This window comes from Gekko japonicus, unplaced genomic scaffold, assembly GCF_001447785.1.
Source record: "Gekko japonicus isolate JY-2015 unplaced genomic scaffold, Gekko_japonicus_V1.1 scaffold1153, whole genome shotgun sequence".
Classification (NCBI taxonomy): Eukaryota; Metazoa; Chordata; class Lepidosauria; order Squamata; family Gekkonidae; genus Gekko; species Gekko japonicus.
In genome coordinates, this window is record NW_015163122.1 from 363,792 (window position 1) to 369,960 (window position 6,169).

Sequence of the window (6,169 nt, forward strand, 5' to 3'; positions counted from 1 at the left end):
ACGATCTAACAAACATCCCATTGTAAAATCACCTACATTTCCCCAACAATATATGGCTCCAGGATCCACAAAGTCAAGAGGTGTGGCCATTCTTCTCGCTAAGAAAGTAAATTTTGTACTAAAGGATCAACTAGTTGACCCGGATGGTCGGTTTATCTTCATCAAAGGTTTCATTGAAGGAAAATTATGGTCCTTCGCTTCCATATACTCTCCGAACGATGCACAAATTGCTTTTTTGAAGGAAGTTTTTATTAAGTTGGAGCTTTTCCAGGAGGGACATACAGTGATTGGCGGTGACCTCAATTACGTAGCCGATGCAGTCTTGGACCGCTCAAATTACAAGACTAAACTACATACAGCGGTGAAGCCTACGAAACTGATGACTCTTCTCAAATCTTTTAAACTCATTGATGTATGGAGACTACAACACCCATCAGAACGGGACTACTCCTATTATTCGGCAACACATAAAGTTCACTCACGGATCGATTATATTCTAGTCTCTACATCTTTACAGCAAAATATTCACTCGACGGAGATAGGTCCCAGGCACTTAACAGGCCATGCGTGGTTGAGTTGTCAGATCTCAGACGCAGCAGCAGAACCAATAGACAAACAATGGTCTTTGGATACTTCCATTTTATTAAGGGAATCAATTACAACACGTCTAAATACAGAAGTAAAAAATTTCCTGATGATACATAAGGGAACGGAGACCGACCCAGCGCTTCAGTGGGATGCTTTAAAAGCCGTACTACGCGGAGTCATAATATCAGAATCCACACACCTGAAAAGGGAAGCACAAAAATTGAAATTGGCAACGTTGTCTAACATCTCATCTCTGGAGCAGGAATACAAGAGGACAGGCCGAAATACGATTTACTCAAAACTTCAAGCAGAACGGAAAGTTTTAGAAACTCTGGAAACCAAATCCATTCAAAAAAATCTCCTAATATTGAAACAAAAATTTTGGCAAAAGTCTGCCAAAAATCTAAAAATGCTGGCCTGGAGAGTTAAAGACAAAAAGAAAAACTCAGTCATTAGCTCAATAAAATCAGAAAATGGAACTCCTCTCACCTCCTCTAGGGACATAGCAAATGCCTTTGCTGAGTTCTATAAAAAACTTTATACTTCCTCGTCTCCGTTATCAGAAAACATTGACAACTTTCTTAACACTGTCCCCTCTCTCATCTCACTATCTCCTATACAGAAAGAGACTCTAGACAGCCCGATCACACAGAAAGAGGTGGTGACAGCCATTCGTCAGGCAAAAGGAAACAAGGCCCCGGGGATTGACGGACTACCTGCGGAGCTATACAAATCTCTTCAATCAACAATTGTTGACCCCCTTCTGGATATATGCAATGCGGCACTCCACGGCAGAGATCTACCTCCTTCTTGGTCGGAATCTTCCATCGTTGTGATTCCCAAGAAAGGGAAAGATTTAACTGACCCCGCATCTTTCCGACCAATAGCCCTCATCAATAACGACGCTAAAATATTCTCCACGATACTAGCTAATCGCCTGAAGACAGTCATCACAGACCTAATACACTCAGACCAAACGGGCTTCATTCCGGGGAGACAAATAACGGACAATATCAGACGCTCCCTTAATGTAATCTTGAACGGTAAAAAGTCTAAAACTGATTCGATAGTCCTTGCACTGGACTTTGAAAAGGCCTTCGATTCCGTTGAAACTAATTACCTCATGTCGCTCCTTAAACATATTGGCTTCGGAAAACACTTCCTTCAGGCGCTGAGTGCAATATACAAGCACCCAAAATCCAGAGTTAGAGTTAACGGGAAAAATTCGACCTTTTTTACCCCTACTAAAGGAACACGGCAAGGCTGTCCTCTTTCACCTCTCATCTTTGCAATAGCTATAGAGCCGTTGGCAGAACGTCTTAGACATAATCAAGCATTCAAAGGTCCCATCATCGGAAATACGGAACACAAACTCACCATGTATGCAGATGATATGACCCTTTATATTGAAGACCCAGAAAAATCCATTCCAGCGATTGTTACCGACATCGAAGACTTCGGCAGAATCTCAGGCCTCCATCTAAATGAAAACAAATCAGAAATATATCCCATCAAACTCTCCTCTGACACAAAAGAGGCCATTCAAAAAAGATACAATTACGGGTGGATAAAGACAAGCTGGAAACACCTAGGGATAAATATACCCCTACACTTCAACACCCTCTTGGAATGTAACTTTAATGTTCTACATAAAGAAATTCAAGAGAAAATTAAAGGCTGGAATGATTTACAATTGTCACTCGCTGATAGGCTTCAATTGATTCAAAGCTTCATCTTCCCATGCTTTCTGTTCTTATTCCGGGCGCTCCCCATCTCAATAGAAGATAAAACTCTGGGGGTATGGCAACGCACACTTACCAACTTCCTCTGGAACTCGACGAAGTCAAGAATATGTCATCGCCATCTAGCCAAACCTTCTTATCTGGGAGGACTGGGTATACCATCTTTACATCTATACCATAAAGCTGCTCTTATTTCCCAGATTCCTGCGATGCTTCAAAACAACACGAACATTGGTTGGATCAAGATCGAGCAAACTATTGTTTTCCCATACTCCCTGCCAGAACTCATCTGGATGGATAAAAAGAACAGACCAGAATCCATACATCAAAACATCTTTTTAGAGTCGACTCTGAAAATTTGGGACAGATACAGGTTATCCCTGGCTCCTGACGTCTCCCCTCTGTCGACATTCACTAAACAAGAATGGTTCCCACCTGGAGTGGAAATAGATGCATATGCAGACTGGATTAAGGGAGGTTTCAACAAACTAATTGACCTTGCTCCAAAGGGCTCTCTTCTTCCGAAAGACTATTTCGAACACAAACTACAAACAACAGTATCGTGGTTAAAATACTATCAATTGAAGAGTATGATTGAATGGGCATCAGATAAGAGCGTCTTTTCAAGACCAAAAACCAGTTTCGAACGAACACTTATACTCTTTGCGGACCGAAAAAAGGGACTCCTCTCCATCATCTACAAATCGCTAATGGAGGCTGGGAAGATACACATAGAGGCAAATAGGAAGGCTTGGAATAGGGATCTACAAAAAAACCTGACTGATGAACAATGGTTAAACATATGGGACTCTGCAGCTTGTAAATCAAATATTTTTTCCATCCGGTTACAACTTTTTAAAACACATACAAGATGGTATCTCTCGCCTAAAAGATTACACCACATGCACTCCAATTACAGTCCTCTTTGTTGGAAAGGGTGCGGAGAAAATAGTGATTTCTTACATTGCTGGTGGTCCTGCCCCAAGATTCAATCCTTCTGGGAAGACATTGTGGAAGAAATATTCAAGATCACCTCACAGAGACTGCCCATGGACCCCGCAATACTTCTTCTTCATCTAGTTGACGATACTCATCCACATACAGAAATTTCAAACCTTACATCAACGCTACTTGCCACGGCCAGATTATCTATTGCTTCCAAATGGAAGTCTCCAGCTCCGCCAACCATCTCTCAGTGGAGAGAAAAAACTTGGGAGCATTTTATTATGGACCGTATTGCACACGCTGTCACCGACAAACATCACAACTCCACCAATACACACTCCAAGTTTGTCAGAACCTGGTTCAGCTATTTACAATATATGACGGAAAGAGATTTTCTTCCATCCAATCCTGCATACATAAAATGGCTTAACTTTTAATGATCTAAAGAACGCTCAGTTGTGTCCACAAAAACTTTTAGTTACACAAAGGAAAAAGTATATATATATATATATACAATTAGATTTTAAGTTTTCTTAGCTTACTCTGGAAATATGTGCATTCTGATATTAGTTCTTACGAAATTTATTACAAAGGTTTACGGTTTCAATGTTTGTATTATGAAATACAAGAAATATGGTTGTTATATCTGTTAATTATCGGTACACTGCTTAATAAAAAATTTATAAAAAAAAAAAAAAGCAGGTACAAACCACACTCGATTACTGTGAATTTCCAGGAGTCTATTGGTGAAGATTATCGGCCGTAGAAATAATACCCCGCTTAAATTGTTGATGAAGTACATTTACTTTTGTGTGTACCTTCCACTTGTAATAAGCACTGCCAAGACTACTAGATGCAGACTCTGTTGTTATAATGTTACTTGATCATAAATATAGAATGTAGGTATGTATAGAGAAGAAGGCTAGAAAGGCTAGAACCTCCTTATGCAAAGGCTGTGTACTCTGAGATGCCAGTTGCTTAAGCGGGGACAGTTGTGCCCTTTGTATGAAAATTGTTTCCCAAAAAATGAAAAAGACCAGCAGAGCTACCCACCTTTGCTATGGCCAGTGTTCCCTCTAAGCTGAGTTAGTGTGAGCCAGCTCACAGTTTTTTAGCCTCCAGCTCACACATTTTAGTCTTAGCTCAGGAAGGATGGCTCCAGAGCAAACTAATTTATGCAGCAGCCAAATCAGTCACTCACCACTTTAATGCCAGTAGCTCACAAAGTAGAATTTTTGCTCACAAGACTCCACAGCTTAGAGGGAGCATTGGCTATGGCCACTGTAGAGAACGGAGTGCTAGAGTAGATGGGTGCCAACTACACAGGGTGCCAAAAATGGTCACTATGCCAAGTAAATTTGGACTTCTAGGTCATCATTCCACAAAAGAAAGGTCGAGAACAACTGTTTTAGATAGAAAAGGGACTGGGCTGGATGACCACAGCCTCTTTCCAAGTAGTCTGATTTTTAAGAGATCATCAGTGCACAAAAGTAAAGCTGGATAATATTTGGAGCAGTATAATACCATAGCACCACTCTCTAATAGAGAATGATCTGCAATATTTTAGATATGAATAGCTACTGTTTAATTAGACTATAATCCAGCACAAAATAAAGTACAAAGAATCTCAATGTTTTTGGGGCTTAAGCCCAAGATAATAATAACAGAAGCAATGCAGAAGATGCTTATGCAGTTATAAATGTTTTGCTTGTGACTCTATGCCAGTTTTTCAGAATTTACATAATACTAAATAGTGTCTTGTTCACATACCCATGAATCTTGGTAACTTGGTTGTCATGGATACTGGAATAAACCTTGTTTTCTGAAGAGATCTGTCAAGTATGTGCATTTGAATCATTTCTGTCTTTTCAGTGATGTTCATTTCTATTTTAACATAGTAAATATTATTAAGCAAGGGTAGAGTTTATGCTGGAAAAAATCTCCCATTTTTCTAGAATGATTCTTTCTGAAATTTCTGAAACAAAGGTTATCAAAGACAGAATATGTCTTACACCAAAACTGTTTTTCTCTCTGAACTACTGTCTGATATATGCGAAAGAAAAACCCCAAACACTTGGGAAGAAAGGAAACTCTGAAGATCATGAGGTCTGAGAATCTTCTGTATTAGAAAGAGATTTGGTGCTACAGGAGCACACTACAATTCATGCTGAAGAAACCTGGAAATATTGAATCCACTTACATACCTGTCCCTGCCCTTGGAAGTGGGAGATAAATTAAACCAATTGATCTTTAGGTACCTGAGAGGGAAACTTGGAGTAAGTGGTGATGGGTTAAAGTAATCTAGGTATCTATGTAGTGGATAATTAACAGAGAGGTGGCTTCAAGTTTGTGTGCATGCACCAAAGGTTGGATCCTGCTACCTTTTTTTGCTCTCTCTTACTCAATCCCTTTCTTTTTTAAAGCATCCATTCCACACTGCTTTTGTCAGTGCAAGTCCCATAATCCCTCTTCTCCTTTTCACTAGTAGGAAAGCTGGTTGGATCCAACCCCATGTTTTCATCATAACTTTAAGTACTAAGCTTTTCTTGAGTTCCAAAAAAAAAAAACAACCCCTCAAGCTATCAATACACTTGTTACAGTGCTGAAATATTCACATCCAAAATGGAATGTCTCAGGTAAGCTTGGTTTTTTCCCTGGAAAAAAAAAATTACGTGCATGAGGAGTTCTTGGTTTTCCCCTTAAATTAATTACATCACAGACTGATTCATGTGTGTTGACATTTTACATGCACAAATGCATCACAAGATTGCTGGTTGTACCACAATTTTCATTCTGTTTGGCTGCATTGCCTTGATGCGAGAGCATAGCTTGAGAAGGGGAGAAAACCTGGATCTCATGTAAGGCTCCTCTGCTGTGGGCCCCATGCGTTGTCC